The sequence below is a fragment of the Periplaneta americana genome, chromosome 14 (genome assembly GCF_040183065.1).
Source record: "Periplaneta americana isolate PAMFEO1 chromosome 14, P.americana_PAMFEO1_priV1, whole genome shotgun sequence".
Lineage (NCBI taxonomy): Eukaryota > Metazoa > Arthropoda > Insecta > Blattodea > Blattidae > Periplaneta > Periplaneta americana.
In genome coordinates this window covers 64,787,932-64,811,242 of record NC_091130.1, presented here as the reverse complement: position 1 = coordinate 64,811,242, position 23,311 = coordinate 64,787,932, and the positions used below count along the sequence as shown (strand labels likewise).

General features: G+C 34.2%; 1 protein-coding gene across 3 annotated transcripts in view; it reads right to left on the bottom strand.

Moving 5' to 3' along the window:
- The window catches only part of dimm (basic helix-loop-helix family member dimmed), a 923,739-nt gene that overhangs the window by 413,247 nt on the left and 487,181 nt on the right, over positions 1-23,311 (bottom strand). For all 3 annotated transcript variants that reach the window (XM_069845433.1, XM_069845434.1, XM_069845436.1), the window contains one exon: positions 13,390-13,449. The gene's annotated coding sequence lies outside the window, so the exon portion shown is untranslated. The remainder of the gene's footprint in view (positions 1-13,389; positions 13,450-23,311) is intronic.

The following is a 23,311-nucleotide window of genomic DNA, read 5'->3' as shown; positions in this document are numbered from 1 at the left end:
GTCTGATCGTGGAACGAACGGGTGCGGGTTCAAATCCTGGTTGGGACAAGTAATAAGGTTGGGATGTTTCCGGGGTTTATCCTCAGCCCATTAAGAGCAATGCTGGGTAACTTTCGGCTAAGGATCCGGACTCATTTTGCTGACATTATCACCTTTATATCGTTCAGACACTAGATGATAATCTTAGTAGTTGTAAAGCGTTGTAAAATAACATAAAAAAGAACAATTGTTGTATACTTCTGAAAACTAATTAATGTAATATGTTACTAGTCAGCGATGTATGAAATGGAAGGGGAAAGGAACTAGCCTCCCTACCCCATTATTCCCTGGCCTATGCACTATGAGTTATACTGTATTGGTATCAGTTACGAGGTTCAAACTGTCTTTGTACAGTTGGAAAACAACAATAATATGCCAAAATGATGATGTGCATTTTCTTAGTTCTGAGAAGAACAAGTTTAAAGTTTCAAATGCCCTTATAAATTCAGGGAGATTTCATTTTAATCAACATATTAGGATATAATAAGTTGATTAAAACGATGTTTTTCTGAATGTAGAAGGATATTCCAAACTTTAACTTCTTTTTCTCCCAGAACTAAAGCTATGATTCCACTATGGCTATCATCGCCCAGCGTACAACGTTGGCGATCATCGCCGAGCGAACGTCAGCTGAACAGTTTTCCAAAAGCCTTGGTTTTCTGAACCGACCCTCGCACAAATCCGGACTACACGAGAGATAGTGAGTGGTTTCTGTAACAGCGAGTTGCGAGGTCTGTTCACCTCGCAGTTAAGCCTTGGTTTCTCTGAACCGACGCATACGACGTTTGAGGTACGAGGTCCGCGTCACACAAATCCGGACTACACGAGAGATAATGAGTGGTTTCTGTAACTGCAAAATGCGAAGTCTGAGCATCTAGCAACTATAGAAATTATTCACTATCTCTCGTGTAGTCCGGATTTGTGCAAGGCGGGCCTCGCACCTCGCACGTCGTATGCGTCGGTTCAGAAAAAACAAGGCTTTACAGTGAACTTCGTCGTCTTTCCTATCGAAAGTATTATGCTATTAGAAAATTAGATAGTACTAACTAATTTGGAGGCAATAATTGTGCTGAATCATTTAGCGTTGGAGGTTGGAGACAATTTTAAGACTTATTTTTCTAGTAAAGAAGGAAGAGCTAAATGGTATCAATGAGATACATTGTTGTATTTATGCCACTTTAAACAGAGACGTACCGTATATTTAAATTACTTTCCAAGCGAGCTATCTGTGTCAAAATTAATTACATCGTTCGTTTTAAATTATAGTTGTTACAATATTCAAGATTTTGTCCAAGCTATTCAACTTAAAACTAATAATAAAATACACTTCATTAGGATTTTAAAATTATCTCAAGTAATTGGTTACATTAATCGTCGTTATTAAAGGTTGGAATTTGGGGAAAGATATTCCTTTGACACTCTATGTAGACATCCCTGCTCTAACAACACTAAATTCAGTATTTTTATAAACACTGTCTTTAAAAATAGATAATAATTTAATTATTCTTTCTCTAATGTATTGAAATATACATAGATTTAACCTGTGTTGAAATACAGTACTTTACCAATCTTTCCTACAATTTCACCAAATTCCTTCTACAACATTTCCTTTTTATGAGTATCTCTGTAATTGGATAATTGGAAACATGGTTAATTAAAGTTTCATAATTTATTTGTGACAAATTGCTAAATACACGAAGTTTTGCAGCATATTTGAGATATCATCATTCGTTTGTTTTCTAAATGAACGACTATCATCGCAGTCAATTTGAAGCCAAGTCAATCCAGAGCCATGAACACCAGCGCAGATCGCTGCATCCCGCGCTGAACGTCGCACAGTGATCCTTTTAGCGGTATCTGGCTGCGCAAAATTCGATTCAATATTAAAATGATGTAGAAACATTAAAATAACAATTTTTACTTGTGTTAAGCATTTTCCTTATCCATATCGACGTGATTCCAATTCAATTTAGGCTTAATATTAGCTATCTATCATAGATATAAGTATTCAATAGGCAACAATACTGTAGTCAGGTCTTCATCACTGCATGTATAATATATACTGTATATATATGTATATGTATATATATATGTTTATATATATATATATATATATATATATATATATATATATAGTACATGGAAGAAATCAGTTACATTATAATTTTTATTTTAATTGCACTCTTAACTTCACACATGCCACTAATATTTCAATAAATACAGAACTCTCTACCACAACATGTCAGAGACTGTCGGACATTATCTAGTTTCAAAAATAAATTAAAATTGCACTTTTTGAATTAGATTCCTTTCAGTTATAAGCCCTTTTCTCTGCCGTAGTTTTGTAAATATATAGGCTATATATTTCTTTTTCCTTCTTTCCCCCTTTTTTTCCCTTTATCAGCCGATGAATTTATTATCATAGCCTTTTTATCGTGAATTTTATTTAATTTTCGTATTTATTTTCTTTTTTATTATTATTTTATTACATTCCATTTTGATATATTCTTCCTTATGTTTTTCCATATTAACCATTTGTACTAAATGAGTTGCTTTCACTATATTCCAATGTATTTTACTTTCTTTTTTATTATGGTATTAGTTTCATGTTGTTTAGTGTCGATTTTATTATGCTATTATTATTATTATTATTATTATTATTATTATTATTATTATTATTATTATTATTATTATTATTATTATTATTACTTTTTGTAATATGTTAGTATTCTGTTCTTTAACTTTTTGTTAAATTTTAACTGCTTGTATACTTTGTGACCTGGTAGAGTGTAAGAGAAAGCCCTATGGCCTTAACTCGGCCAGTATAAATAATAATAATAATAATAATAATAATAATAATAATAATAATAATAATAATAATTATTATTATTATTATTATTATTATTATTATTATTATTATTACATGTTTCCTTTATGTTAATCAAGTAAGATATTTCACTACAATTAGTGACATTTTCTTTCTGTACTGAAAGTAGTGGGTGCCACAAATTTTAACAAGTTTATCATAAAATGCATAATACATTAGATACACGTGAGTGTATTCCTGTATATTCTCTATGTTTATATGTTCACAGTAATGATTTCAGCTCTACTGTCGCAGTGAGGAGCGTGCCATTCCTGCAGCTATGTGCTACTTATGCGGTCCTTCTAAGGAGGGTGGTGTTGTAATCAAACATTCATTTTGAGGGATGTACCACACATTTATCACTTATCTATTATTACATGGCTAGTTTTTTTTATTATAAATTGTGAGGAAAATTTTACAAGTAGGCCTATAAAATAATGGGGAAGATGACATGACATACACTAATAATGAGCAGTTGTCACTACTAATTTTTCCTTTAATGTAATTCAGTGTTAAAAGTGTTTTCAATAATATTTAGTTCTCAGTGCTGTTGTAAGCTTCAGATTAAGTTCCTGAAGCGAGCGCGGGGTCTTGATAAACAAAGAACTTCATTGAGTATAGGCCCACTTCTCTTTCGCTTTTTCTTTTGAGACTGCTTACTAAACGATCTGACGACACCAAAAGCATATTCAGCATTAGATGACAAGTCACTTATGGAAACTTTTTCTACATTTTGTTCATATAAAACAAATTTCGCTCTAGCCACTTCCTTTTGTGACTGGAATTTACTCAGAATTCCGTGACAAGCAAGCAAAATTAACAATCTTAACAGTATCTTTAAAACGGATTATCTGTAAGTTTTCAAATAATTACTTTACAGTAAACATCACTTGTTTCTGATTTGTCATCTGTATGGCGCCAAATGTGAAAAAAATATCATTCCGCGATACTTCTTCTGAAAGTACTAAAACCTGAAAAAAAAAAAGGCAAAGTTGCACAAAGTAGCAGCTAGTTTTTATATAGGAGAAAGAATAAGGTATTGGTTTTAGTCTTCTAAAAAAAAATTGACCAATCGTTGACAATTCTAGATTTTCGGGTGTAAAAAGACTAGAAGTTAAAATATCAATAATTTCTCAACTTTAAAGTAGTAAGTGCTGTGAGATTTTTTAAATATCACAAACATAGCACATACCTTGGTCTCCCATATCCACCAGTAACCGATGAACATCGTCGAAAAAGTACTCCCTTTCAAGCACAGTTATCGAACATAAATTATGAGCTCGGCTTGAGGCAGGGGATGCGATAAGAAACGCCATACTTTTCACTTCTTCTGCAACACAAATAAGTGTACTATAACAACTCTCATATCCTTGGATGTTATGGTAATTAAAAACTCCATAATACATGAAAATATGTGATACTCAATTTTTGTCTTTTGTGCGGCCAGATAGCGAAAAAGGATCACTGTGCGTCCTAAAGAAACGAGCTCCATTTATTTACATGTAGAGTTGATCGAGAGACGTGGGATGATCGTCATAGCGGAACCTTAACTTAAGAAAATGTACGCACTTTCATAGTGTTGGCATGAGAGGGGCGATATCATACAGGGACATCACTTTATTTTTACTAATATTTTTAATATTAACATGGCTATACCTTTGGATTAACGGTTGAGAACCGGAAACACTGTTTGCTACCCTCTTCAATGACTAGAGTTCGATGATACTGCAGTAAAATAGAAACAAATCACTTTACTAGATATAGGAGGGAAGAAAAATAGTTCATCCATTTATGTAAACTAGGAAATATCGCAATTTTTAGTTTGATAATTTTCATTAGGTTTTTGTTTAATAAAAATACAGTACAGTAATAACAAGAAGTGTTTTTACTCACGAACTGAGTTATCCATGCGAACGTATTGATTATGCGCTGTATATTATACTGTCTACAGCACATTAGCATACAATATAGAGAATGTAGTTAAACTGAAAAATAATCATAATATGATTATTTAAGCACAAGCAGGTGGGGGAAACCGGAATGCGGCGTAGGGAAACGGACGAAAGTACCTGTGCGAAAATATGATTCAATATTGAAAGCTCTTTCGTCACTGGAAAACGCGAACATATTTCTAGAACATACTAACTCAGTACTGTTTACATTATGAGGATGCAGCCTTGGTTCTGTGTGAAGGACAGTTGGAACTTCATTAGTAGAAGCAGTGGGAGTGAAGCACATTAAAAAACTGAGGTAAAATAAAAATTGAAGTAAAAATAAAATGATCTCTCTGTATAAACAGTTCAATTTTGACCTAGTGATTGTTGCATTGGAAATAAACTTATACTCGTATAAACGAACATTTTTTCTTACATTTCACAGTAATTTAAAATCTCCAAAGTTCCGGAATTTATAGGTAGATGCATATGTTTGTAGCGCTTTTGTTTTCTATGGCAATAGAGGCTTTATAGAAAATTTGTAATTTGTCACTTTGACGTCATAGTATTATATTACTGAATTCTTGAATTTATAAGAAAGTGTGATAAATGCGGGCTAAAGAAAATAGAGTGTCAAGTAGACAGGAACGAATATTTTGGACATATCATTTTGTCTGATTTCAAACCGAAGAGTAAAGGCATTCGAGGCCGCTAGAACTATTTGTGCCCTTCAAGGGAAAGACATTGGAGGAAAGTACGGCACAAAGGTGGTTTTCTCTTTTCAGAGAGAGCTATTTTGATCTGAATGATTTTCCACGTTCAGAAAGACCGTCTGACTTTGAAGAAGACAGTTTAAACGTTTTAATTCACGAAGATCCACGTTATTCAACTCAAGAATTATTCAGTATGGTGAATTATGACCAATGAACCATCGAAAATTTGTATTCCCATGGGCAAATTTAAAAGTTGTTTCTATGGGCACCGTACGTCTTGAGCGTAAATAAAAATCAGTGTGTTACTATTTCCATTTCTTTGCTTGCGTATTCACCAACAAGGTCGATCGTTTTGTCCCAGATTGTTGCTGATTTGGAGTTGAAGAAATCATCAGTCTAGTAGCTTCGTTATTAAGGAAGATTCCTAGAGGATTTTTAGATAGGAAGCAAAAAAATTGAAAATCAGATACAACTAGATCAGGAAAATAGGACTTTTTTTTTAGAATTGTGGTTACATTATTTCTTTGGTAACGTTTACAAAGCTCTTTGTTAGCTTTCAAGGCCAGTTTAATTTTGAAGAATATTAATAATGCAAAGTAACTATTGTAGTCACTAGTGACGATTGCAGCTTGTTTTCCAAAAGGAGATGGATTAAGTGGTAAGTGAATAGGTAAGAAGCTGTGAAACTTACGTTTTAATGCTGCATTGCACTCCATTGTAGATAGATGGATTTATTGAGTAATATTATACATACAGATGTTGTATTATCATAATTATCTGATGAATCCAATGCACGGGTCTTCTGACCGTACGTGCTTTGTGCACTCCATTTATGAAATATTATCATTATCATGATATTATGTAGACGAGCCTAATGAATGTACCATATTTTCATGAGGTAAATGATTAAATCATATCATTAATAGTTTCGAGGTTATCTAGATAAAATAAAAGTAAATATAGCATTTATATTACAAGTTTTAAAGCACATACAGTATATCGTTACCTGTTGTAGGGAGTCAATATTTTATAGACTGATCTGTATGTGATTAAAAGTATTTGCCTCGCTAATTTTAAATTCAGGAAATTAAATAAACTAAATTTGAAGTGACAAATAGCTCTGAATTAAGTTTAATAGTTTATATGCACTAGAAATACCCAGAGGGGGTTTATTTTTATCATTAAATTTACTGTCGAGTACTTAAGAAGATAACCTCTCAAACGTTACCCCTTTTAATATTCATATAGGGGTAGTAGAAATTTAAAAAATAATTTATTCATTCATTCATAGTGTTCTGGCAAGGGCAGATATTTCACTGCAAACCCAGCTTTCTCCAATCTTCCCTGTTTTCTGCCTTATTTTTAGTCTTCACATATGATCCATAGGCTATATCTTAATGTCGTCTAACATCTGATATCTCTTCTGTCCCGAACTTTCCTTCCTTTCACCACTCCTTCCAGTGCATCCTTCAGTAGGCAGTTTCTTCTCAGCCAGTGATTTATCCAAATCTTTTTTTTCTTCCTGATCAGTTTCAGCACCATTCTTTCTTCACCCACTCTTTCCAACAGAGCTTAATTTCTTATTCTCTTCGTCCATTTCACAAGCTCCATTCTTCTCCATATCCAAATTTCAAATGCTTCTAGTCGTTTCTCTTCACATCGTCGAAATGTCCATGTTTCTGTCCCATGCAATGTCACACTTCACACAAAATACTTCACAAATCGTTTCCTTTGCCATTGCTATCCTTTTGACTTCCTGCAGCTGCCATGTTAACTGTAGGCCTAATACCCAAAAATCAGTTTCCTAAAGTGCCATAATACATGTCTTTGAGCAGGAAATATCTCAGGCTATTGAACCACACGCTTAGCAGGACTTTTCTATGATCGTTTTATTCTCATCAACTAGATTTATGTACTGAGATAAGGATAAGACATTGTCTCTTTGGCTATCTATATCATACTGGATTTCTAATGACAGTAAAACAAGATATTCATAATAGACAGAAATCTACGCAGTTCAATTGTGAATTATAAGTATCAAAGTATTTACTATAGTGTAAGATGTAACATAGTGATATGCCTATTTCATATTCATTAATGTCTAATAGAAAAAATACTCAAGTACGAAGGGAACGGAACATTTGGGTCATATTTTAGTACTTTACAGTGTATATTTATAGTAAATCTTCTGTAGTTCACTTGTTTTTATACAATATTATGCGTATTCAAAACTTCAAAGAATCTTATGTTTTATGACCAATATTTCTGTGTTTTGTAGGACATGTTTTATTATTTTTCGTAGGTAACGTATGCTACTTATGTTTTTAGGCCATGTTTTGTTTAGTTTATTTTTATGTAGTTCATATGTATTTTATTTTTTTATGCCATTCGTGTTTTATGTTTCTGTAGGTCATGTATATATACATTGTTTTCCTTTAGTCTGGAGGCGAGAAATTCCGAAAGACTCCTTAGAAAGATTTAGTTCCTAATCAGGTCATTCAACTTGTTGTGGTGAAATCGTTCATATGTGAAGCTGTTTGAAAATCACTGTCGCTGTCGCCACTTTCTTCACCTTGTGCTATATCAGACATATGTATAAGATCTATCCTCTGAGGGCTGTGGTAACTCATGGAAAGGTGGAATAGTAAAAGATGCGAGTACGGCACAGATCTCAGAGCTAAAGGTAATCAGGATATGATTATTGCAAATGATTTCTGTAATATTAGCAATAAAAACATAAGCCATCAAAATGTTTTTTGGTTCCATGAAAACCATCTAGACGTTATTACAGATAATTTTGTAGGCAAACAGAATTATATTATATATCAACATATATCAACATTTAATCCACACAACTTTTTCCCCATAATTATGTAGTACATGGGTAAAACAACACATTGCACTGCCAATCTCAAAATCGCCGAAAATGGACTTACCAACTTTTAGTACGCAGTGCTTCATTTGCATTTTATATTTTTGTAGGCAATGTGTTTTTATGTTTTTGTAAGTCGTGTATATGTTATGTTTCTATAGATGATGTGTATTTTAAATTTTGAAGTCGTGTTTTGTGTTTTCGTAGCTAGTATTCTTCATGTTTTTGCAGGTCATGTACATTTTATGTTTTTGTAGTTCGAGTGAATTTTACATTTTTGTAGGTCATGTGCCTTTAATATTTTTGAAGGCAATATGCTTTTTATAATTTTGTAGATCATATCTTTTTACATATTTGCATGTTGCGCGTTTATTCTTTTCTATAGTTGTATGTGTTTACGTTTTTGTAGGTGACGTGTATGTGTTTACGTTTTTGTAGGTGACGTGTTTTATACGTTATTTTAGTTGTTGTAGTTTACGGTTTTATAGGTTACGAGTGTTTACATACCTGTAGTGTTTATATATTTTTTCGTCATTTGTTTCCATCAAGTTCAGGTTATGAGGATTTGCATTTCTGTAGACGTATTTACTTTTCTTTTGTAGGCTACTTGCTTTCACAGTATTTACCAGTTTGTAAACTTTCAATTGGAATTTTTTTAGTACTAAGATTTTCCTGGTATTTAGTTATTAGGACATAAAACAGTGTTTTTTGTAACTAGGTGATAGGCCTGATTCTTTATAAGGATAAAGGATTTCTTGCATTCGGAAACATTCCAACGGGCGCACTGACACACGCATACAGTATCCCGGCAGCTGAAATTTCGAAATTTCCAAGACTGCTGCTCAATCGGGCGGAAATTAGGTATTGGATATCGAAAAACACTGCAGACTCCAGTATTCTGCATTCCTGGCAAGAGGAGAAAGCAAATTGGTCGGAGAGAGATATTCTCTTACGTCGCAAAGATTGATATCAGTGTGACGAACGCACATTCTCAGCTAGAATTCGAGGTGCAGTACAATCACTAAAATTTGTGCCTACTCTCTAGTATCTCATGGGAGCAGTAGAGGAATAAGGATAAACGTAAGATTTTAGCAGAACTAAATCACTTGTGACATGCAATTTTATTGAAAAACATTGTTCATCATATTGTACGTAACAGGTAAAATACTGAAATGTGTTCGATGTAGAAAATTGATATTTGTTCATTGTCAATATCATGTCCTATGTTTTAGTAGGAGTTCAGACGCCGTGCTGACCAAAATCACGAGAAACCTGTTGTGCGATCGTCTAATTTTAGATTGATAAAAAAAAACCCTCGGCAGAGATATTAAAATTTTCAGTGCATGAATATGAAAAATTGGCTGTTTGCTTGTCAAATTTCTCTGTATAACGTTCCATCTATAAATTATGGACGTGGCTTCTTTCTGTTTCAGCAATTAACAGTGCTGTGGTTTATGAAGTATCTTAATTCCTCTATAATGAAACAAGTGGTGATATTTCTCAAATTACGTGAAGAATTAGTATAGGTAATTCGTTACCTCGTGAAATCAAATGCTTGTGTGCGCCGTGGTTCATAGTAAGAATCTTATGATGGGTTAAGTAAGCTAAGCTACTGTACCTGCAAGTGGACATGTAGCGAGGGAGGGAATCTTCCCAGTCCACTTCGTCTTTTCCCTTACGTGCAGGTAGGTTTCAGGAGATACCGAATTGCCTATAACATTTTGTCTCGGGTACCAGTAGATAGTTGAAGTTTAAACGTGTCAGTCTCCAAAGAGAAATATAATAATAATAATAATAATAATAATAATAATAATAATAATAATAATAATAATAGTAGTAGTGGTGGTCGTGGTGGTGATGATCGTGGTGGTGGTGATGGTACTACTACTACTACTACTACTATTACGATTACTACTACTACTAAATGAATAGCTTCTGGTGACAAATGCCTTTACTTTCAGTCAGCATGCCAGCCACAAAATTCATTTGGCCGACTAGTCAGTCAGTCAGCCAGTTAGTCTGTTATGAGCTCAGCCAGTTACTCAACCAAGCAGAAATCTAGCTTGTCATTTAGTCAATCAGAAACTCAGCAAACTAGTCGGCAAACTTTTCAAATCAGTCAGTCAGAAACACATCAAGCCATTCAGTCAGTCAGTCAGTCAGTCAGAAACTGAGCAATCCAGTAAATAAATCAGAAACTCATTAAGCCAGCCAGTCACTCATAAACTCAGTAAACCAGTCAGTCAATCATAAATTCTACAAGCCAGTGAGTCTATCAGAAACTCAGCAATCTAGTGAGTCAGTCAGAAACTCATTAAGGCAGTCAGTAAGTCATTAACTTAGTAAGCCAGTCAGTCAATCATAAATTCTGCAAGCCAGTCATTCAGTCAGATACTCAGCAATCCAGTAAATCAATCAGAAACTCATTAAACTAGTCAGTCAGTCATAAACTCAATAAGGCAGTAACTCATTAAGGCAGTCAGTAAGTCATTAACTCAGTAAGCTAGTCAGTCAATCATAAATTCTGCAAGCCAATCATTCAATCAGAAACTCATTAAGCCATTCTGTCATTAATAAACTTAGTAAGCCAGTTAATCAATCATAAATTCTGCAAAACAGTCATTCAATCAGAAACTCATTAAGGCAGTCAGTAAGTCATTAACTCAGTAAGCCACTCAAAGACTGTAATCTCGGAGCAAACTACATTCTGACGAGAAAAGTAACTAGAAATGTATGTTCCAAGATTTGCAGTGCAGGCATGCATACCCTTATTTAGAGGTGGATGAGAGTGCTGTTCATTAAGAACGTACATAATATATTACGTAAATACAACTATAATACTGTGATGCATTACATCAGGCATATGATCAGAAGAAGGCTATCGTCGACTGTTACGTCGGAGATCCAGATTCAAATTGTGGCATGTAGACAAAAACTGTGTTTGAGGTACAATTTCATCATGTGATGCCGTTTATCCTATCAGAATGCACAGTTTATCCATTATACACCATTCTTGTGTGAGGTATATCCACTTGTCATAACGGTTTTTACGACGAAGTTACAGCATTTTGGCGTGTTGCCTCTGAGGAGGGGACACATTACTCAATGAAGTAATTTTTGTAAAAAGTATAAGAAAACTTTTTGAGTAACCTTTGTTATGTAGCCTATAGAGGATGGAAGTGATATAACTGCGCAGATTGGAGAGGGCAATATAATGCATTAAAATAAATAAAAAACCTATTATGAGTTTTATAATTTTAGAAAATTAGGCTGAAAGCCTACGTTTATTGGCAACAACACTTCGCCGGCTCAAGAATACAGGCACGAACTGAGGTCTGAATATATTATTCCGTCCCTTTGTCACTGCAGCATGGTTGTCAGACTTCTTAATGACAGGAAGTAAAGGTAAGTTAATATTTTTATTTAATTTGCAAGAAAATCGTCAGTTTTATTCAAAATCTACGAACGATATCAGTTTCTCTGACAAATGCAAAATCAGAATCACATGGAGAGTACTTATTGAGTAAAACGGTTTCAAAATTTAGGGTAAAATAATTTTTTTCAGAGAAAAATATTCATTTGGGATTAATATGGTAAGTTATAAGAATTTTTGTTGTATACTGTATCCAAGGAATAAGCTGTTAAATTCTGCACAGTTATATTACTTTCACTATGCATGTACATTAAATATTTATGCAACAAGTGGATAATCTTGATGATTATTGCACGAGTGAATGTTTGTCACACTTACTATCGTTCGTGCGACAATTTTCACGGTGTCATAATAAGATTATCCACGAGTTGGATACAACACGTTATGGCATCTTAGCATTATAAATTGTAAGAAATAAACTATAAAAAAATTCGGAATCCATAGCTGACAAATTGTCTCCATACGTTCGTATCGATTAGTTGCGCCTGGCATTGGCATTGAGTAAAGAGAAATGGATGACCTTGTAGGTTATGTTACAAATGTTCCTTTATTTTTTTAATATAGTTTCTCTGAACCACAGAACTGTTTTATGTGATATTACAAAAGTGATGCAAAATTGTTAAAGATTGGAAATAAAGGATACGTTACCTTGTGTCCTGCATTTCATTTCTTATTACACGGCGCGTAGAAGATAGACGAGTTGCATGCATCCCGAGTTACGACATATAGCGAATACGGTATTGCTATTATCGGCACGCGTGCCATAATAAGCCGATTACGAACGATATTCGAAGTAGTAACAACCTGTTTATAATACTAGGATGGCATATAGAAAATGTTTGTCAGTTAAATTTGACAAGCGTTTATTGTGCAATGTACACCTATAAATTTAGGTGTCCATTCTCACCTCCGTTTTCGTTGATTTTGCATCTTTCTACACGCTAGAGTGAAAAATTTATATTGGAATGATGAGTATTTACAGCATTGACACTCATGTCTCCATGTAATTGATTACGAATTCTAATTCTGGATAGAGAGAGAGAGAGAGAGAGAGACTTGTATGTTCCCTGTTTTAATAAATTAAATAATTTATTTCCATACTTTTGAGTTACGTTTGCTGATATTGTTAACTCCTACGCAAAATTAGAGCGGAAATCTTCTCACGAAATGTTCAGTTAGCGTGTCTGTGCTGAACTCGTGCGATGTATTCTAATTCACCCGCGAGCCGCTTGGCTCTGTTATTAAAGCAAAATCTCTGTCCGTCCCGTCATATAAAAAACATGACTGACGTGTTTCGTTTTATGTTTTCCATGAGCGCTCAGTTATTTGTCAGAATTCACGGAATGTCAGTATCAACATATCCTACCCAAGCAAAGAATCTTGACTAATGCTAATAATAATAATAATAATAATAATAATAATAATAATAATAATAATAATAATAATAATAATAATAAGCTCCAAAGTCACGATGTAAAAACTAGAATATTTTCTTCTACATGACTGTGAAAGACAAAATTGTTATTACTCACCTTTTCTAATGCCACGATTTACAGGTGCATCAGTCGTCTATTGGTTGAATTTCAAATCGGCTGCAAACAAAAGAATAACTATTGTTAGGACTATTCATAACACGTCTTCACAACAATAAATTACTTTCTGAATTACAAAAAAAAAAAAAAAACCTTAGTACAAGGAACAAAGAGACTTTACACTAGAGTTTTACGTTTCAAGACATTGAAGGGCACTCATATGGGATAAGATTTTAAAGCGGAAAAATCATTTTAGCGTCAATGCAATGTGGGAATGTTACACTTTACGTTCAAACATCTGAAAACAGTGAACGAGTGCGAACTGCAGGACAAGAATTCCATTCCGATCAGCGGTGAGACGTTACTGGCGTGAATGTTCTTAATTTTGAGAAACGACTCCACAAAATGTCTGTTACTATATAAAGATACTGTGGCGCCATTTGGAATATTCTCGTTGCGTCAGGGAGCTACACGCGCATATAGCAAGAAGGAGGTGTGGGAAATACGAACCCCTAACGCTAGCCGCGGTGCGGATCGAGGGGGGGGGGAGAAAAAGCTACTATGATTGGGCGGAAGCAAGGAAGCATCGGGACGCGGATCTCTCTCGAAGATTCTGTAAGCCACGCGAATCGAAGTTTCCAGTAGTTACTGTGTAATAAATAAAAGCGCTAGAATCAGTCTTCGGAAGTCAGTCTAAAAGTGAGTCTTCGAGCGGGCAAGGAAGCCAGCCTTCGAGACCATCTGAATGACCTGGGTTCGACGTGCAGAGAACAGTAGCCGGAACACCGGGGTTCGACGTGTGGTGGACCGCAACTGGGGAGACTCGAGTTCGATGTGTCGTAGACCGTAGCCGGAAGACCGGGGTTCGACATGCAGTGAATTTGAATGAGGCGGTAATTGTGACAGTGTCCACCAGGCGAGTGCGACGTAGTTCGGAAGACTTGAGTTCGATGTACAGTGAACTTGAACAGTGAGTTAGAAGAACTAGCCTAGGCGAGCGAACTGAGAACTGACAGTTTTGTTCTACACATAGTGTATTGTGAACATTAATTGAAATTGTTGCTCTTCTCAATAATACACGTGTATTGCCATTGTCGTCGTCTGGAGTGCAATAACGACTATTGTGTTGCTGTGTTGAGTGGAATACTCATTGTTGTAGGGTGAATTATTAAGAATAAAAGTCACATTGTTGTCGGGTGTGTGGTGATTAAAGATAATAAAAGTTACAATATGCAATGGTTTATGAAATTGTATATCACAAAAAATGTATGTACTCGTAACAACATGTAATTCGCACATTGTAGCTTTCTCATTTCACAGCCTATGAAAATTCAATCGCGCCCATTGGCAGTCTATGTAATGGGAACTATTTACCATAAGTCATTGTCAAAGAGTAAAGTTTCACATAGTAGTTTCTTTTCAGACAACCTTTGGTAAAGGGAAGTTTTGAACAATTACCGATAGTGTTAGAAATTCTATATAAAGTATCTTGTTAAAAGCAAACTAGTTTCAACTTATTCTAATAATTGACAAATGATGGATTATTTTGAGAAGAAACAGAATATAGCTAGTCTTGCGTAATCTTAAAACAGAGAACCCTTTTCGGAGAAAAACTGCACTTTATTTTCCAGTACGTTTTTTAAAAATTAATTTGCTTAGTTCAAATGAAAGTCTGCCGAGGCTACTATGTACAATAGGAATATCGGCTGGAGTACACTTTAAGGGCATTGACAAAAATGGTTATACATTTTCTGTTGGCAGCAGATGTGATTGGCATACTATCATTGTAAATGTAAAAGAAAAACGAATGGTGTCAGATGGAAACGTCCGAAAGAGAACAGCGTGCTAATTCGTTTTTTTTTTTTTTTTGACTGCAGAAGGTAAAACTTCGATATTCTCTCACACATGTGAGAAGAAAGGCAGTTACGTTATTGAAAATAACCTCATAATTCTAACACACCTATCTAGAGGCACGATATGATCACTGCGAAAGCTATTAGCCCATTCCACCCGATCCCAGATACTTTCCTTTGTTATTATACACAACCGATAATTTTCTCTATTTGCATACACAATGATGATGTAATTCACTGATGATCCAGTGATAACACTATGATATTGCACTACACTTACTAAAGCATTCTTCGCTATGGTCTTGGGTAAATCTTTCTTTCTAATGCTGTGGTCGACTTTGAATCTATGAAAAAGCGGATATGCAAAGCATATTAGGAGCCTGAAGAAACCAAGCTTGACCTGTTACTGATCCTCGAACTTACGGAAACTTGCTCATTTATCTTTGCAGATATTGGCAGCAGCGATACACTTTCCGAGAGCACTCTGCTAGATATAGTCGGAACTGTTGAGATATGGTGCCGATGTATGCAATGAAAAATTTTGTTGGTATGTTTCTTGAGTGAAATTATGGAAATGTGGTGTACGAAACGTAATGTACGAGGGTCATACTGAAAGACATAAGCAACCAATTGTTATAAATCTTATTTTTTATTTTTTAGACAAACCTCATCTTAATCGACAGGCTTCTCTGTCACTTTTCAATATAGTCTCCATTTCTTTGCACACATTTCCCCCGCCGTTCTGTAAGTTGGAAAATTCTCTTGTTACAGAAGTCCAATTAATCTTCCCGAAGATAATGACGCACTGCTTTCCGGATGTCCTCCAGCGTCTCGTAGCTGCTCCTTTAGAGAGCCGAAAAGATGGTAGTCGGAGGGTGCCAAGTCGGGACTGTAGGGATATTGGGGAAGAGTTTCCCATCAAATGTTCTTGTTTTCTCCACTGTGATACGAACAGTGTGAGGCCACGCGTTATCGTGTTGCAGGATGATCTTCTTTCCAGGGCGTTTCTCGCGCAATGCACGACGGAGCTTCAAAACTGTCTGAATATAGCGGACAACATTTATGGTCTGTCCAGGTTCAAGAAATTTAACCAAAATGCATCCCAGAACTCATCAACTCCTTCCTTGTTGCATTCCGTAGAGGCAATTCGAGGGCGACCGCTACGAGACGCATCTTGGATGTTTGTGTTCCCATCTTCGAAATGTTTCATTCATCTCCTAACACTGCTGGCGCCATTGCACACATCTCCGTATGCACGCCGAAGTCTGAGGTGAATTTCAGCAGTAGAGTTTTCTTTAACAAGGAATTTAATGACAGCACGCTGTTGAAACAAACCATCGTTGTCGACAATTTTGCAAACATTGCCTGTGCTCACATGATCAGTGTTGCCAACAGTTCATATAATCCCGCTAGATGGCTTTCGAAAACCCACGATTTTCTAACAAAAATCTCTAGATTTAATACATATTTACTATTCAATTTAATAATAATAATAATAATAATAATAATAATAATAATAATAATAATAGTAATAATAATAATAATAATAATAATAATAATAATAATAATACTAAGTGATATAGCGCACAAGTTTAACTTTCAATGAAGCTTTCGTTTCGGCACAATGTAAGACATTCAATTTTATACGCATGAAATGAGTATTTATAAGAAACATGTAATTTAAAAATCACTCACTCAAATTAGCAGCTCCTCTAGACCATCTCCATCCGAACCTTCTAACGCAGGAATTAATACTGTGACTGTGAGGTCTCCGGGGTAGTAAGTTATTCTTAGCCTGTCCACTTTCATTTTTGTACGTAGTCAAGGTACCTATTTTCTCCAAAACTTTGGTGGTACCTGATAATTCTTGCAACACTTGTTCACATGATCCAGACCTGCCCGTATTGTCAGAATTGCATCCATTAATTCTGTCCCTATCCGTTTTTGTAGACTTCACGACATTCATCATACTAAAAAATATTCTCTTCACTTGAGCATTAGACCAAGAAAACAAGCTCAAGCAATTCTTGAAAAGGATTTATATTAGATGCGTCCCTGTAAATGGCTACTTCGCTCCAGAATTCAATTGTGTTTGTCTTTATGTTACACTTCATGTAGCCACTCTTTACGAAACTGTTGCTGATCTTGAGGCCCCACATCTCAATTATTTACGGATAAATAGCACAGAGAAAGGTTTAACGATATTGTACCGGTATATTTATAAAACGAGTAATAGTTAACGCTGTCATGGTACACGTCTTACACAAATAATATTCTTTAAGCAATTGAATTTAGTCTGTATGTAATTTCTAATATATTATATTATTAAAGTCTTTGTTGATCATGTGAAGTACTAGTGCACGGCGACAGCAGATGTTCGATGTTTAACGCTTAATTAGAATGCCACCGCACTACATTTTTTTACTGTCCGATTGTTTTAGAATCGACTTGCAAAAACAATAATAATGGTAATATGAATATTTTCTTTTCAGAAACTTCAAAGATTGAAAACCGCTAGTATTCCCGCTAAGCTGGATAATATAATTTTATCCGCGAGACGGTTATCCAAAAATGCTAGATTTAGCGGCAAAACCGCTGAATTGGTAACACTGCACATGATAGAAGTTAATGACTTCACAATATGTTAATATATAGTGTAAAGTTTGTAGATTATGATCATATAATCGTTTTTGTTACATTGTTGAAATTGAAATTATAGCAATGTGTTGCTCATGACTTTCAGTACGACCCTCTGTATACACTTAATTATGCCACGTGTAAAGTTATTCCATCTCTCATTTTCATTTCGAGGCATCATGCCAGAAGGACGTATAAACAAATTTTGCCTTATTGAACATTTTTATGGAACCTATTTATGTCTGAAAATAATCGTTTGAGAATTACAACGGACAAGAAGAAGTATCAAAGAAAGTACCTTGTTAAGTAGACAAAGACAGGAAAATTAATTTCATAATTATATGGCTCCATATTTATATGAGTTTGCAGTTTTGTTGATACGCCTTTCTGTCATGATGCCCTCGATTTGATCATGAAATAATGCAACGCAAATTAGACGTCAGTCCCGAGTGTGATGTGTGAGGATATCGAAGTTTCAATACGGCTTTATTTAACCTGCCAGTTAAGGTAATAAGGCCTTCTCTTGTATCCAACTAGGAGTACAACTAACTTACGAATATAGACAATTTCAACATAATATAAATATATCAGATTTAAGTAATTACATATTAGAGTTAAGTTAGAAGCAAATACGATTTATATAATAAAGTCAAAGAAAGATAATTGAATGAAATGCACGCAAAAATATACACAGTATAATGCAATGTAATTTTAAAAGTACTTTTAAGCAGTTAAGTCTGAAAATTCATGATCAGATTTTCTTTTAAATTGTTTTAAAAGATATCAAAGATCGACAGCCCTTGACTTAGGCGACAGAAAATCCCAGGGACGAGAAGTTGCGGAATTTCTACCGTGTTATAAATCGCGTTGTGACCAAGTATTTAAGTTATGATAACGAGAAAGGTTGTGGAATCGAACAAATAAGTAATAAGAGGTTGAGGTGTACAAAATTGGGTATAACAGAGAAAGAGAATGTAACTTCCTATTCTCGTACAATTGTAAAAAAAAATAGTAAATTATGTTTTATTTAGCGACACTTGCAACTGCCGAGGTTATATCAGCGGTGTGCCGGAATTTTGTCCCGCAGGGGTTCTTTTACATGTCAGTAAATCTACTGATATGAGCCTGTCGCATTTAAGTACACTTAAAATGCCATCGATATGGGCCGGTATCGAACCTGCAACCTCGGACACAGAAAGCCAGCACTCTGTGGCTATATCACCCAGTCCGACCGTATAACTTTGTTGAGTGGAAGAGAAGGCCTTATGGCCTTAACTCTGCCAGCGAAAATAAAACGTTATTATTATTATTATTACTATTATTATTATTATTATTATTATTATTATTATTATTATTATTATTATTATTATTATTATTAGGCAGATAACACTGAACAACAAATTTTTACTTTTTGCCTTGCTCCGAAATAAAAATAGGTGAATATTAGAATATTACTAATATATGTGTCCTAAATCTGAATTTAAAATCCAAATTGCCCCATCACGTAACATTTTCCGGGGAAAATGAATTTGATTTGTTATGAGGAAACTTATTTGCTTTTAATTTTCACTGATACTAATAAAATTACAACACGCTAGGGAATCAAAATTCCTCATAATACTCGAAAAATGTGTACTGCATACAAAATTGATGTTACATAGTTTAAAACATAACAACAATAAAAATATTTCGTATGTATAATGAGAAAAATCTCGGAATTTGAACTTAGATTTAAAATAATTTTCTGGATGACTTTTGTTTATAACTAGACCCAGGACTGTATTTTACAAGGAACCGACAATAATCTGCAGGCACGTTGGATGATGATCTTCCATTAAATCGCCTTTCCATTTCAGATATATTTCTTGATGAAATATTTCCCCATGCTCGTCGCTTACCACTTCAAAGTTAGGAGGAAAGAAATTCAAATGAGAATGTAAAATGTGTAGGCCTATTTTGATAGACATGTTACACTCCATTTTTGTCACATGTAGCTGCTTAACACGGTTTCCACAACAAGTTCTATGTAGTTCTTTGTCCTAGAATTTCCAAGGGAATTTGAGCAAACGTCTTTGAAAGCGCACCATGCCATTCTTTCTGTAACGGAAAGTTTTTCCTCAAACATAGTGTCAGCCATAACTTTGTGAATTTGTGGACCAATGAAAATGATCTCTTTTAATTTGCCTTCACTCAAACTGGTAAACTTTTCCTTTAAATACTGAAAATCACACCCTTGTTTGTTCATTGCATAGACCTCACTTTGAACTGTTATGAAATTTACTTAATAGAAGGGACCAATATCTATTTATTTATTAGATATACAAAAGAACATGCCAACAACCATAAGACACCGGAAATAAGTTATAAACTCATAAAATGCATTAGATTTTGTTTTGGTTTATACCCTCAGCCCGCGCCAGATGTTTATGGGGGAAAGCTTATCGAAAAGAAAAATCTTAGTACATCTTAAAAACCTTACGTGATACGAAGAAAAGAGATACATTTTCTAATTCAGCGCACACCAAACCATAAGGGACACATTGTTTTAAGTCAGAGCAAAATTCTTTTTGTTCATTGTAATTTATCGAAAGAAAGTGAGATGTGATCGTAGTAGCTGAAATGAAACAAACACGCGTTTTATGAACACGCTGCAGTTTGTGGGATAAGCCAATCCTGAGATCACTGAATAATTCATAATAATTCCAAATGAGGCATAATAAGAGTCTATACAAGAGTCTGCTTTAATTTAGTTGGATAATGATGTAATATTTTTAATGGAAGATAGAACATGCTTTAATGCATGTGTGTTTAACATGTGCAGCTAAAGTAAGATTATATTCAAAATGAACATTCATGTTTTTTTTTACATTCGAGGTGAACGGGATGATCGTTTAGTTCAGTTTATTTCACTTCAGGTAACATTATGTTGGCCATTTATCATTTGCTTTGAATTTTGACGCTACAAATTCTACTACTACTACTACTACTACTACTACTACTACTACTACTACTACTACTACTACTACTACTACTACTAGTACTACTACTACTGCTGCTGCTATTAGTACTACTACTGCCATTACTATTACTACTACTACTGCTGCTGCTGCTATTAGTACTGCTACTGTCATTACATTTAGTATTACTACTGTCATTACTATTAGTACTACTACTGCCATTACTATTACTACTACTACTGCCATTACTATTACTACTACTGCCATTACTATTAGTATTACTACTGCCATTAGTATTAGTACTTCTACTGCGATTACTACTACTACTGTCATTACTATTAGTATTACTACTGTCATGACTATTAGTACTACTACTGCCATTAATATTAGTACTTCTACTGCGATTACTATTACTACTACTGTCATTACTATTAGTATTACTACTGCCATTACTATTACTACTACTACTGTCATTACTATTAGTATTACTACTGTCATTACTATTAGTACTACTACTTCCATTACTATTAGTATTCCTACTGTCATTACTATTAGTATTAGTATTAGTACTTCTACTGCCATTACTATAAGTATTACTACTGTCATTACTATTAGTACTACTACTGCCATTACTATTACTACTACTACTGCCATTACTATTAGTATTACTACTGTCATTACTATTAGTGCTACTACTGCCATTACTATTACTACTACTATTACTACTACTACTGCTACTACTACTGCCATTACTATTAGTATTACTACTGTCATTACTATTAGTACTACTACTGCCATTACTATTACTACTACTACTGCCATTACTATTAGTATTACTACTGTCATTACTATTAGTACTACTACTGCCATTACTATTAGTATTACTACTGTCATTACTATTAGTACTACTACTGTCATTACTATTAGTACTACTACTGTCATTACTATTAGTACTACTACTGCCGTTACTATTAGTACTACTACTGCCATTACTATTACTACTACTACTGCCATTACTATTAGTACTACTACTGTCATTACTATTAGTACTACTACTGTCATTACTATTAGTACTACTACTGCCATTACTATTAGTATTACTACTGCCATTACTGTTAGTACTACTACTGTCATTAGTATTAGTACTATTACTGTCATTAGTATTGGTACTACTACTGTCATTATTATTAGTACTACTACTGCCATTACTATTAGTACTACTACTGCCATTGGTACTCGTATTAATACTACTACTGCCATTGATTCATTCATTCATTCATTCATTCATTCATTCATTCATTCATTCATTCATTTATTTTATTCCATAGATCTTACATGAGCAATGAAGCTTTAAGATGTGGAACAAGTCAAAATTTTACAATATCACAATTACAATTTTTACAAATTTTTACAGTTTTACAATTTAGTAATTTTCTACAATTTTTACAATTTTGTGCAATTTTTTACAATATTTTGGCGAGATGTAGTGAGATGAGGTGAGGTCCGAGGATTCGCCAAAATATTACCCGGCATTTGCCTTTTGGTTAGGGAAAACCTCGGAAAAACCCAACCAGGTAATAAAATCAATGGGGTTGATGCCGAGTACTCGCCATAGATCATCCGGCTTCAGTCCCACGGCTGTGGAAAACTTCGGAAGAAACTAAAGAGCAAAGGGAGATCCAACCCAAACCCGAACACAGCTCCGGATCAGCAGCCCAGCGAGTCTGCCGACTGAGCTACATCGATGGCTCTACTAATAGTATAAAATACATAGCCAATCAGATTATTAAATTTACAAACGCAAACGATCATTCATAAGTTAATTAAATTTAAGGCATAAACAATTCAACCAGTTGTGATATACAGAAATTGATAATACATATCATGCAAACTACTTCAAATTACAAACACAAACAATTTATCAACAGAGCTATACAGATTACTATTCAATTTAAAGCATATACACTTCATTGGCCAAAACTATACAAATATATACAATACAAAGTAAGCAGAATAATTTAATTTACAAGCATACTTTCATTAAGCTATACAAATTTGTGCAATTAATATCAAGTAGATTAATTCAATTTATAATCATAAACAATTAATCAGTTGAGCTATACAGACTACTATACAATTTACAACATATGCAATTCATCAATTGAGCTATACAGACTACCATTCAATTTACAGTAGGCCTATATATAATTCATCAGTAGAGCTACACGTACTAGTAATCATTTTAAAAGCATATACAATTCATCAGCCAAACTATACAAACATATACAATTAATTTAGTTCAATTTACAAACTTATTTTCGTTAAGCTATACAAAATTGTACAATTCATATGAAGTAGATTAATTCAATTTATAAGCTTAAACAATTCATCAGTTGACCTATACAGTATACTATTCGATTTACAGCACATACAATTCATCAGTTATGCTAAACAAAAATATACAATGCATAGTAA